Source organism: Heloderma suspectum, chromosome 1, assembly GCF_057233095.1.
Source record: "Heloderma suspectum isolate Gila_16-S chromosome 1, 16-S_ref, whole genome shotgun sequence".
Classification (NCBI taxonomy): domain Eukaryota; kingdom Metazoa; phylum Chordata; class Lepidosauria; order Squamata; family Helodermatidae; genus Heloderma; species Heloderma suspectum.
In genome coordinates this window covers 366,110,986-366,125,180 of record NC_139458.1, presented here as the reverse complement: position 1 = coordinate 366,125,180, position 14,195 = coordinate 366,110,986, and positions in this window count along the sequence as shown.

The window sequence follows — 14,195 nt, the reverse complement described above, 5'->3', positions numbered from 1 at the left end:
GCACTGTTAAGGTAGTATATTTACACAAAGAGCCTAGCCAAAATGTTTTAAGCCAATGACTTCAGTGGCACTAAGGTTGCCTGGAAATAAGACTTATTGAATTCGGTGGGTCTTAGTTCTGAGTAGACCTGTAAAGGATTGTACTCTAAATCCAAGTGCTCCTGCATATCCAGTTATTGGACTGAGCAGTTTGCAGTTACAAAATACTCCTGCAACTGATAGACCCACAATGCTGTTTGTACAAGCAATTTTTAAGATACTTCAGGGGGGAAAGACTTTTAACAAAGAACTCAGTTGTAAAAGTGATATACATGGGTATGCACTGATATTTTAACATGTTGCACCTCCTTATTTTTCATACTTTTTACCTTTTCACAACTATCGTAGAGACTTCCAACAATTATTCCATTTACATGGAAGTAAGCCCTGTTAATTTCAGTGAATTGCTTCCATGTATGAAATGTTTAGGCTTGTATTTATATGGATGACAGATTTTAACCTCATACGTAACAAAAACACAGTCCATAGAGGTCTAATCTTGCTCCTGCTAAGGATTGTCTTTTTAAAAACAATCCTAGTTTTTAAAAAGACAATAGAATCTGGGGGTTCCAACAAGTAGCTACAGTACATGACAGCAGTGGAGAGAGTTGGATGGCTCATTGCTGCCCACTCTATTCTACTAGCCACTATAGTAGATCCTATTTGAACTTGCAAAACACAGGTTGCTGCAAAAGAAACACTTCTTTATCATTATGTATAAAACTCCTTCATTGTTTAATGCTTTATTACATCTACTTTGGCTATCCATTTTAACCAGGTATACATATAAAAGATCAGGACAGTGTGTTTCCAAATACTGTAAATCTACTGTTAAAAGTTACTAGGCACGTCAAAGATGTTTTATAAACTCATATTGCTGATCCATGAGTATAAATGAAATCTGCAGGCAATTTATAAAATAGTTTTACTTGGTTGGTAACCAGTAATAGGTTTCTCTTCCTGATTCCTAAGTGCAGACGTTGAATCATTCAGAAAATGTTCAATCACATCTAGGCCACGCGAAATCCTGAGTCACCCTCATTTGCTTGCCTTTGTTCAAGAAGTGCAGAATGGGAGGACCCGCCTTTCCTCTGTGATAGACCAAGGTCAGGCTGTACTAACAGATGAACGGAATACATATTTACCCATTTCATCATTACAGACTTTGGAGAGGGGCACTAAGATTATTAACTCATTCATGACCTCAGGCTAAGCTGTAATAATCAGAAGCCCTTATAAAGATTTTGCTTTTATGACTATAGCAAATTACTCATAGGCTACAATCCTATGAACACTTACTAGGGAGTAAGTCCCACTGAAATCAGTGGAAGTTCTAAGATACAAAGGATCGCACTTAAATATGCTCTTATCTTGAAGAACAAACTCCTAACCAAATTTACATCAAAATTAACTTATGTTCGAATTATATATGTTTTAATGGCATGCAACATGATGAACAAATATATCTTTAAAAATAGTTGTTTTAGAAAAAGAAATGGTGTCAAAATGCACACATAATTGGACTGGACTTTGGGGGGACATATATAAGCTAATGTTCTTATAATTTACAAACTGTTGTCTCTCATTTTTAGAAATACTACTAAATTTTTTAATGGTTTGGGATTATTTAAAGTCCAGTCTTGAATCTACTTACCGCGCAATCCTACACACATCAGAAATGGTGGTTTGGGAATTGCAGTCTCACATTCCAATCCTAAAAACAACTCCTAAGATTTAAATCCTCCTTGGTTCAATGGAATGTATGTCCACATAGTAGATTTAGGATTTGGGCCTAGATCACCTCAAGGATATTATTTATTCCTGTAGCCGTAGAACTATTCCACTTTTTTCATTAATCTGAAAAGGCACAATCCTATGCATGTTTAGACAGACATGTTGGCTGGGGACTGCCGGGAGTTGTAGGACGTTTTTCTGTCTAAACATGCATAGGATTGTGCCCCCAAGACAAGGTTAAGGTAAAGCTATAGTTGCATATTCTCAGCTTGACAGCTACATTCTTCCAGTTTGATATCAACCAGTTACAAATTCTATTTATCTCAGGATGCTAGGGCTCTGATTATAAGCACGCCTACTCGGAAAGATGGTTCTTTTGAAATCTGTGGAATATACTTGTATGCGTTTAGGATCAGTGTGCCACCTCTATTACACAAAGAGTTCTCTGAATGAGCCTCTCCCAGCTACCCAATACTGGGTGCATCCATGTGGCAGTAAATCCAAATGATTCCAACTAAAATGGCTACCAAGGATTGAAGTCTGTTTGGTCTTTGAAAAGTAAGAGTATGGCATTAACAGAGAATTTGTCTTGCAATGCTCAGCTTCACCCAGAGAGAGGCAGGGGGACTTAAAGTTCTTGGTTTAAGGAGAGGTATCCAAAAGTTTACAGAAAAGGAAGGGGAAAGTTTCCCAATTCCACAGTGCTGGGGATCAACAGATCTCTTAAATGTCACTGCTTGAAAGGTAATGAGAAGAGTAGTGTGTGAGGACTTTGCCTAATAACAATTCAACAACATAAATAATAAATGAATAATTCAGTCACGGCATTAGCTGTGGGATCATAGAATCATAGAATAGTAGGGTTGGAAGGGGCCTACAAGGCCATCGAGTCCAACCCCCTGCTCAATGCAGGAATCCAAGTCAGAGCATCCCTGACAAATGGCTGTCCAGCCTCGTCTTAAAGGCCTGCAGTGTGGGAGAGCCCACCACCTCCCCAGGTAATTGGTTCCATTGTCGTATTGCTCTTACAGTCAGGAAGTTTTTCCTGATGTTCAGCCGGAATCTGGCTTCCTGTAACTTGAGCCCATTATTCCGTGTCCTGCACTCTGGGATGATCAAGGAGAGATCCTGGCCTTCTTCTCTGTGACAACCTTTCAAGTACTTGAAGAGTGCTATCATATCTCCCCTCAGTCTTCTCAAGGCTAAACATGCCCAGTTCTTTCAGTCTCTCTTCATAGGGCTTTGTTTCCAGTCCCCTGATCATCTTTGTTGCCCTCCTCTGAACCCTCTCCAGTTTGTCTGCATCCTTCTTAAAGTGTGGTGCCCAGAACTGGACACAGTACTCCAGATGAGGCCTAACCAGTGCTGAGTAGAGGGGAACTAGTACTTCCCGGGATTTGGAAGCAATGCTTCTATGAATGCAGCCCAAAAGAGCATTTGCCTTTTTTGCAGCCACATCACATTATTGGCTCATATTCAGCTTGTGATCGACAACAATTCCAAGATCCTTCTCGCTTGTAGTGTGGTTGAGCCACGTATCCCCCATCTTGTAACTGTGCATTTGGTTTCTTTTTCCTAGGTGCAGAACTTGGCATTTGTCCCTATTAAATGCCATTCTGTTGTTTTCTGCCCAGCGCTCCAGTCTATCCAGATCACTTTGAATTTTGTTTGTCTTCCAAAGTATTAGCTATCCCTCCCAATTTTGTGTCATCTGCAAATTTGATCAGCATTCCCTGCACCTCCTCCTCCAAGTCATTCATACAAATGTTGAAGAGCACTGGGCCCAGGACCGAGCCCTGCGGTACCCCACTCGTTACCTCTCCCCAGTTTGAGAAGGTCCCATTGATAAGCACTCTTTGAGTCCGATTCTGTAGCCAACTGTGGATCCACCGGATCGTTGTTTCATCTAGCCCACTTTGAGCTAGTTTGCTCATCAGGATATCATGGGGCACTTTGTCGAAAGCTTTGCTGAAGTCGAGGTATATGATGTCTACAGCATTCCCATGGTCTACAAGGGAGGTTACTTTATCAAAAAATGAGATCAGATTTGTCTGGCAGGACTTGTTTTTGACAAATCCATGTTGGCTTTGAGTAATCACGGCATTGTTGTCAAGGTGCTTCCAGATGGATTGCTTTATGATCTGCTCCAGAATTTTCCCAGGGATTGATGTCAGTCTGTAGTTCCCAGGTTCCTCCTTTTTACCCTTTTTGAAGATAGGGACAACGTTAGCCCTCCTCCAGTCATCTGGCACTTCCCCCGTCCTCCATGATTTCTCAAAGAGAACAGACAGCGGTTCTGAGAGTTCTTCTGCCAGTTCCTTTATGACTCTAGGATGCAGTTCATCTGGCCCTGGAGATTTGAACTCATGCAAAGTAATGAGGTGTTCCTTGACCATATGCCTGTCGATCTCAAGCTGCAATCCTGCCCCTGTACAGCCTGTACTGGATGTCAATGCAGGATTGATACCTCAGTGTCTTCCTTGGAAAGCATGTATCTGTATGTCTAAAACACACACCCTAACCCACTCTGAGAACAATACATTAAATTGGAAGATGCTTGAAGAGAGCAACTTGGCAAAAATCTTTCCATATAAATGAGGAATGGCTTACTAAAGTAGATTTAATGCAAACCTATTCTTATGCTCCTAATAATGCTGCTTATTAATCCATATTTCAATATAACATGCAGATACAACACCAAAATCTATACATTTGGCAATGTTTTTCCCAGCTGCCGTAGCAATAAATCCTCTGCCGAGCTGAAACGGGTAACACCCTTGCTTGTTAGGGATACTTGCTGCAATCTAAATATTAACGTGAGTCACACAACATAGGTAAACACTATAATAGGTATAAGTACCAGGCAAACATAATCTGCCTTAAGTGGAATAAGAGATTAGATGCCCGGAAAGAAGTAGGTAAGGATTTTTCCCATTAGACACTGGAAAACCTAGGAACCTGAGTACTTTTCTCTCTTTACAATGCAAAGTTTCTCTTAAAATCTTATAGTCCCAGTCTCCTCTTTATTACATTATGACAGGAATATCAGAGTTGGAAAAGATACAGAAAAAGGCAGTTAAGGTTTTAACACTATGCAGTTACACTGGCATAATCCCCACTGAACCCGGAAGTTACTTCCAAGTAAACATGCACAAGGTCAGGCTTGCACACCTTTTCTATGTGGAAAGGCCAAAGCATTGGGTGTTTTTTTTTTTAGTTTAGGAAACATTCTTAGTTTAGAAAAGTCCTGAGCACAGTTCCTAAAGAGTAAGCTTCATGGAACTCAGTGAAACTGACTTAGGGGTGAACATGCTTCGATTGTTTAGCTTGGAAAAGGGGTAAGGGGAGCATGACATAGGTGTACAAAATTATGCACGGTGTGGAGAATAGGATAGGGAGACATTTTTCTCCCTCTCTTAATACTAGAACCCGGGGTTATCCCATGAAGCAGATTGGTGGGAGATTCAGGGCAGATAAAAGGAAGTACTTCTTCACACAGTGCATAGTTAAACTATGGAATTTGCTACCAGAAAACGTAGTGATTGCTACCAATTTGGATGGTTTTAAAAGGGGGTTGGACAAATTCCTGGAGGAAAGGCTATCAATGGCTACTAGACTAGTCCTGATGGCTATGTGCTACCTCCAGTATCAAAGGCAGTATGCCTATGTACACCAGTTGCTGGGGAACATAGGTGGAAGGGTGCTACTGCACCCAGGTCCTGCTTGTGGGTTTCCCATGGTTGGCCACTGTGTGAACAGAATGCTGGACCTTTAGTCTGATCCAGCATGGCTCTTATGATTTTATTCTTGCTTACTTGACTGGGAGTAAGTCCCACTGAATTCAGTGAGGCATACTTCTGCATAAACATGTATAGGATCAGGCAGCTTGTATGCAAGAACATGATCCTAAAATTATGGCACTAGTAGCCTGAAGAAAATATCCCTTTCTTCAGACCACTAGAGTCATAATGTTATGATCTATGACACTAGTAGTCTGAAGAAAGGGATATTTTTCTTCCATTTGTAGCACTAGAGTTTGGGCATCATCTGACGGACAAGACTTCCTCACACATTTAAGGCGTCTTAAGGGGCCGCGGTAGCTTAGTGGTTAAGACGCTGAATTGCAGACCGGAAGGTCGGGTGACGGAGTGAGCTCCCGTCTTCAGTCCCAGCTCCTGCCAACCTAGCAGTTCGGAAGCAAGAAATTGCAAGTAGATAAATAGGTACCACTTCGGCGGGAAAGGTAACAGCGTTCCGTGCACCTGGGTGTTCAGTCATGCCGGCCACATGACCACGGAAGCATCTTCGGACAGCGCTGGCTCTTCGGCTTAGAATGGAGATGAGCACCACACCCTGGAGTCAGACACGACTGGTTGGGGACACCTTTACCTTTACTATCACAAGATGGCTTTTAAAAAGTATTCAACCGATCCACAGAGGATCTGTCAGCTTTAGCTATAACTAGTATGACAATACCTCTGAATATGAGATAATGGGAACAAAAAAAACCCAGGGAGGCCATTGTCATCTTCATGGCATACTTGTGAGGTTTCCAGGGACATGCGGCTGCCACTGACAAAAGCAGATGCTTGATTAGGTAGGCCTTGGCCTGGTCCAGCGAGGCAGTCCTTGGGCAGTATCCTGCACTTTGCGGTAGCGGGACCTACCACTTGCGCAATAGGAGCAATAAGCTACCAGTTCCTGAAATAATCAGAAATGAGAGAAAACGCTCATTTCTGGAACAGGGCAGGCCAGTGGAATTCACAGAAGGGAGCTCTGCTGATCTATCCCAATCCAGGAACAAGCATTTCCACTCATTTCTGGGGCTGCTTTAAGAAGTGTTAGTTCCCGTTGCACTGGTGATGAGTCCCGCTGGCACAATGGAACTAGTGGAGATGCAGTGACAGTACTGGATGCTGCCCCTTATGTTTTTATTTCCTTTCAACTGGAGAATGCCATTAGTTTAACGAGGCTGTTATCACAAAAAAACGATAAGCAGGATTTGACTCCTTTTATTGCATGAAATTAAGATTTTGAGAACAGATGTTTGTATACAGGGAGGGTCCCTCACGGAACAGCTGTGCACTGTGTGATTACTAGGGATTTGTTTTCATCTAGTGTGCCCCTTCCAAAATAGTTTTGGAAGGGAACGGATGTGTTGACAGGGAAACTACGGAGTAGCAGAATTACACATAAAGAAATTAGGCCTTGAAATTGTTTCATCACCACAGGTAACAGCTCCAAATGCAGGCAGGAATAAAGTAAATAGCTACAGCAGTATTGCCGAAGGGCAGAAGACTGCTTTTGGAGCCAGAATGTAAGTACAAGAGAATGATTCACCCCATCATGGATTTCCCTTATGGGCATTACTGTCATTGTGATTCTGCTATTGCCCTCAATGCCTCCTTTTGGCCGAGATTTGCTTCCTATGGTAAAAGAGTGATTCCCAAGTAGTGGTTTGGGAGCTTCGCAGATGAATCATCCAGTTACCAGAAATGGCTGCCGATGCCTGTCCCCGTGCAACATTATTGGATGGTAACTTCTGGGTTAGGAAATAGTACTGACCGATATGGTGTCTTTGACAAGGAAAAGTGTATTAGCAGGGTCCTCTTAGGAATTATTTAGAAACTACTTGTACAAACATGCAAAGCCTTCCTAATGTGGTGCAATCAGCCCATCAGCCCCAGGCAGCAGGGGCAATAGTCAGGGATGATGAGAGTTGTGGTCAAAACACCCGGAGGACACCATGTTGGGGAAGGCTGGCCTATACAGACTGGTAGCACCTCTGCATGGTATCGTGAGGAGGTCTTTCCCATAACCTGTTCATTTAACTGGTAAAATTTGTGTTTTACTCAGTGGTCATATAGGCCCTTCCCTATCAGGGCGTTCTGCCAAATCTCTGGAAAAAGGTTATCATTGTGCACTGGAGAAAAAGATAAGGATCTATTATTACTATTTGTCCCAGTATTATATATATATATATGCAGAATCCTATGCATAGTTAAACAGAAAAGAAGTCCTACAACTCCCAACATTCCTCAGCCAGCATGCATAGGATTGCACCCTTAAGTGTGATAACGAACAACTCAGTTACGCCAACATACATGGATATCTGTCTTAAATGAAGACAGGATTGTGGTGCAAATTGCATTAACACATCAGACTTCCCCAGCCTGGCTCCCTCCAGAAGTGCCAGACTACAACTCCTTTGTATTACAGTATTATTGCTAAAAATGGTTAGTTTATTTTCTCATGTGTCTGTAAGCTTTGCATTGCACTAGAAGTTGCTTACACTAATGTAGTGTAATTTACATTACCACTAGTGTCGCATTGGATACTGTCCTATACCTTTCAATGTGTGAAGAGGCCTTCAGTTAATGATTTTTTTAAAAACAAAACCACAACCTCTTGCTGTCCAAAAGCTAATGCTCCAACTGCTAGAAAACAAAACGTTAACAATTCATTAGTATTCCAAGAACTAACCACCAGCAATAGTAGCATTTTACAGAACTGCTTGTCTTGTGATTTTAAAGGTTTTTGAACCCTTAGTTTAAAAATGAAGACATTGTGTATGCAAGTAAATGATTAACTTCCTTACCAAGCACTTGAGCTGTAATCTAGCCATATGTTCTCTGTGGTTAAGGTTTGTTCAAGGTGCTCAGTGCTCCAGACAAAGTCCTAAGTACAAATACTAATGTTTACACAGCCAAGTTCACCTTCTCCTTCGAGATCTGTTATCCCAAGCAGTATTCTACACAGTTGCCAACATAAATTGGCAGGTTTTTCTCCCAACCCTACAACCACAGCACTAGAATTTTTAAATATGCCTCTTCTAGGAACAATGTTCCAAATTGTATTGGGGTGAGAAAGACACACACACACATTCTGATTCCATTGAAGAAAAACAGCCCAAATAGTCTGTGGCTATATGTGATGAAGACTCGCATATTGTGAATGTACTGAAGTGATCTTCCAGTTGCTTCAGCATGCACCAAAGTTGCAACTCAGATAAGAGGTGGTCACTTTCTAAGCACAGTTCTTGCGTTTTTAACAGCTAACTGACAGGCAGAAATTCAATGGGAGCTTTCTTCCATCTCTGAATCTTCATGTCAGAAAAAGCTGGACCTGCTGGATTTCTGCCAGTTGCACGACTCTTTGAAGAAGACACAGGGGAAAAAAACCATGTAGCTCAATCCACTGGAAACCTGAAGGCAGCTTACGTGGTAGGATAAATATGCTAATAAGTGAGATGCTTGCTGAAACACTCAACTGAGGCTATAATCCTAAACATTTACTAGGGAGTAAGCTCCAGAAACATGGAAGGTTTTCTGAAAACAGGCCTAAGATTGCATTATAAGCAATTGTGCAAAATGCTGTATGAATTTTGATTAAGTACATTCTCAGTGTTTCATAGCTCCCTGGAAGTGTTCTATTTCTCATATATATGGAAAGGTGAACTATACCAACCAAGCACATACATATTGTGTTTTAAAATAAGGTTTTTTAAAATATATATTTTAAATGTCTTCTAAGAATACTTTAAGAAAAACACATACTCACAATCCTATACTCTCTTACCCAGAGAAAGCACCACTGAACTCAATGAGGCTTACATCTGAGTAAATATGTATAGGATTGGACTGCAAACATAAGAAGAGTCCTGCTGGATCAGACCAAGGGTTCATTGAGTCCAACATTCTGATCACACTGTGGCCAACCAGCTGCTCACGGGGAAAACTACAAGCAGGACATGCGTGCAACAGCACCCACCCACCCATATTCCCCAGCAACTGGTCTACATGGGCATACTGCCTGATACCGGAGCACATAGCCATCAGGAAATTTGTTTAACCCTTTTAAAGCCTTCCAACTTGTGGCAGTGAATTCCATAGTTTGACTACGCCCTGTGTGAAGTCCTTCCTTTTATCTATCCTGACTCTCCCACCAATCGGCTTCATGAGATGACCCCTTCGAGAGGCAAATATACATTCACTCCACGCGGTCTTTCCGGTCTGCTGCTGGACCTATATACATTACAGCAACACGAGGCACGTCGGATTTTGAGACGTTGTAACAAAATACAAGCGACGCTGGAGCTTAGCATCACCAGTGTACGCCCCCGCCCCTCCCCCGGCCAAAATCCAACCGACTGGGGTGGGACCGTGCGCTCAAAATAAAGGCCGAGGCATCCGAAGTGCGTGTCTGGGGCTCACTCCTGGAGGGTTGTTGATTCGTGCGCGCGTTAGACTTCTACACGGACTGGTTCCTCCCCGTTCCAAGCCCCGAAGAGTACTGCTGCAACAGAGGCGCTGGATGATGCCGACGGGGTGAGCATCATGTAGCAATGCAGCGCGGGCACGACCGGGCGGGGAAGGCGACGCCGCCGGCTCCGGAAGCCGCCTCTGCTGGCTGGAGCGCAGCGCGCCCCTCCCCGCCAGGGAAACTGCACCAGCTGCGCCGGCTATAATTAGAGCGAGCGGCGCAGGCGCCCCGGCAGCGCCTCCCCCTCGCAGAGCGCCGCTGCGGCCTCCCCGCTGCCAGCCCCCGGGCCTGCCTGAGCAGAGCCGTACCAAGAAAGGACTCGCGCCTGTTGACTCCAGCCTTTATCTGGACGGGTCACCTCGTGGTGAACCAAATATAGTAAACAGCGGACGGAGGCCGCTCCTTGGCGAACAGGGAGAGCCTGGCGGGGTTGCGCAACGCCGGGAAAGCGCAGGCCGTGACGTGGCGCGCGGCGACAGGCTGAGCGTGCGAATGGCCCGGGGCGCGCGCCGGGGGTGTCGTGTCGTGTTTTCCCCCGCAAGCGCGGAGTCTTTCCCGTGTCTACGTCCCCGTTGTTGACGCCTCTGACTCATCAGGAATAGATTCGCTAAATTCTGGGGGGGTAAAGAAATTGTTGCTCTGGCATGGCTGGTTTGGAGCCTGCTGCTGTTCAGATGCAAGGGTGTACGTGAAATGCTTACCTGGCAAAAAGTCTCGGTTAACTCCATTGGGTTTGATTTATGTATGTATGCTTTCATTTATTACATTTTTATACCGCCCGATAGCTGAAGCTCTCTGAGCGGTTCACAATAATTAAAGCCGTAAAATACAAGACAATAAAATGTAATAAAGTTTAAAACTACAGTATGTAAACTTTATTACATTTTAGTACTTTATACAGTACTAAACATGGGGGATACAAGCATAACAAATAAATAATACATACATCATAGGACTGCACTTGTTAGGATACTCCAGGAATATTCCCATAGAAAGTCCACGTTCCTTTATAGTTATTCATTGCAGAACTGTAAGGTGATATTCTCACATACTTTGAGTATGAGCCTGCCTGACGTCAATCCTGGGGTTCATTAACTCTTGATTTGTACTGCCAGCATAACTTTATAGAACTTTGAAAGGCCCTGTAGTAATTCCTATTCCCATCCCCAGCTTTTCTTTCTTTTTTGGGGGTAAAATATGTTTTAGTTTTGTTACAACATTGTTTTTATAAAAATGGAAAACGGATGAAATAAAATGTTAGTGCTGTTTATTATTTAGATTACTTCCACCTCTCACCATCAGAACTGCAAAGCAACTAACAAATTTCTGTTCTGCCCTTCAAATAAAAATTTACCAGAGCAGCTTACATACAGTAATAACACATCTAAAATACAATAAAAAGTTTGGGTATAACTTTTTCTTTTAAGTTTGGAAACTCTATGCTCTGCCCCAGTCTAAGTGAAGAGTTGTAGGCATCCTGAAAATAAATAATAAAGTATAGGCTACTAAATAAAATACCACTATTTTGGTTCATACAAATAAAACCTATGGGACAGTCTGCCTTTTCCAACCCCATTAATCACAGGAGGATATGCCCTGTCAGAGTATCTAGTCTTCCTACACCATCACTTTTGTCTTGTCTGGATTCCATTTCAGCAAGTTTTAACACCTACAGCCTCAAGACACTTGATTTAGCAATGAGACAGCAGCTTCCAGCTGCTTAGTTACCAAAACAGATTGCTGTGTGTCAACAGCATACAGATGACATCCAACTCCAAAGCCCTGGGGGATCTCAAGTGAGCAGCTTCATACAGATATTAACATAGGCAACAATATTACTGACCCCTGGGTAAGCCCAAATGGCAGACCCTGAGGGGTTGAGCTTGCATCTCTCATCATCAGCCTTTGAATGAATTCCTCTACGTATGAACAGAGTGGAACCTTTCATGGATGATACTAGGAATCCCCGACAAGGTGTTTTGGGCGTTGTAACAAGATGTTGCAGTCCACATGTTGAATACAACTAAGAGGTCTAGCGCACCATCAGGAAAGCATTCCCTTTACTGGCTTCTAGATACATATTTTGCACCATGGCTACCAAAGCTATCTCAGTGCCATTGCCAGGACAGAAGCCTAACTGAAACATGCTTAGGAAAGATGCCAGATGCATGTGAAGTTGCTCTGCCACTATGTGTCCCATTATTTTCCCCAGAAAAGGGAGGCTGGAAACAGACCTGAAATTAGCCAAGTCACCCCTGCTGCTCAGTGATGGTTTCTTAAGATGGAATTTGATCACTGCTTCCTTTAGAAAGGACAGGGTATTGCCCTCCTCCAAAGATGCATTGATAACTCTGGTCAGCAGGACTCTGAGCTCAACTTGGCCGGTCTTGGCACCAATGAAGGCTTTCTTTCTTCGCTTCATTTCTTCCCTCTCCGCTGTGTGGGAGTGCATATTTAGGAAAACAGGTGATTGGTAGGGAAAGGGTTAAACCTCCCCTACCTGCATGTGGGTGGTTCCAATACAGATCAGGGCAATACATGCTTACAGTCTGCAAGGTAAGCAGGCCGAAGAAGCAATCGCAGCAACTGTAATTAGCAGATGCTTCAAACAGTACTATGATGGATCCACGATGGATCCAAGCAGAACAATTTTAGCAGTCAAGAAAGTCATCACAGCGAGTACTAGATCAAAAGCTCTATTGAGCCAACATTGGGGCACATTAATGACCTTTACCGTCCAAACCAGTAGGGATGGGCGGATCACTTACCCCGTTCCGGGGGGGGGGGATCCGTGGGGGGGGGAGGCGATCCGTCCCTCCCCCTGGAATTTGTCCAGGGTGGCTCCTCCATGTAGTGATGCTGTGGAGCCGGCCACCAGCCATTGCTGTACCATAGCGCTGTGCTAAGTCCAGACGCAAATGGCGTCCACTACGCCATTTGCGTCCCTGTTTTCATGCGATAGGCTACGCAAATTATATTTACGTAGATATTTGCATAGCCTATCTCATGAAAACAGGGACACAAATGGCGTAGTGGACGCCATTTGCGTCCGGACTTAGCACAGCAATTCGGCATGGCAATGGTGGCCGGCCGTATCGTCAGCGCTGCAGAGCCAGTGGCCGGCTCCACAGCGTCACCACATGGAGGAGCCGGCCTGGACGGATTCCGGAGGGACAAGGAGGTGAGTGCTCCTTTCCACCACGGACCCCAGTGGGGCCAGATTCTTGGAATCCGGCCTCATTGGGGTCCGTGGCAGAATTCTCTGACATCCCTACAAAACAGTGCAACTGAACATGATTCAGCTAACCCAACCGCAGGACAGAAGATTTTGCCACCTCCACCTCAGTGGTAGAGCACATGCTTTGAACGCAGAAAGACCCAGGGCTCCTTCACAAGGTGATTTTTTAGTGCGATCAACATTTTAATTCATGGTTTTTCCCGTGTGCTTTACACAACGTTGTTGCCCTACAGCTGTTGTGTCACCTCTTCTCCCCTGTTTCCCATGTTATTTCTTAACAGGGAAAATGTTGTATTTTCTCGGGTAGCGCTGTCAAACTGCCACCTCCTGCCCGTGTACTGCCGTGATGCAATGAGCTGCTTTTGTGCGGGCAGTTGTTGGGGGCGTGGTTATCATGACAACGCCTGTGACAGTGATAGGGTGGGAGTGTCACCCTGATGCGTTTGCGCCCTTTCGCCTCTGCCATTCTGCTGTTGGTTGCCTGCAGAGCATAATGTGGGAGTCTGTAAGCCTGGGAGAGTGGCTTTGCTGCCTATCCTCCATTTCTCCTTGCCTTCTCCCACCGCCACCCCAGCAGCGCTTTACAATGGGTTTGGGGGACTGCTCTGCTCTGCAAGTGCTGCCCAGAAAACTTCTCATCCTTTCTATTCAATCCCCATGTAGACACAAACGAGAGAAATGTAACCTCTTTCCATTCAATCCCCTCTCCCAGTGTATACACAAATGAGAAAAGTGTTACTGCTTGCTTTCACAGGGATAATACTGACTTGTGCGGGGGCTGAAGTTTCAAAGTCTCAGCACTTAACAGTGGGATCACTCTGCTCTGCAAGTGCTGCCCAGAAAACTTTTAACCCTTTCTATTCAATCCCCATGTACACACAAATAAGAAAAATGTAACTGCTTGCTTTGGGGGATGGGGGGA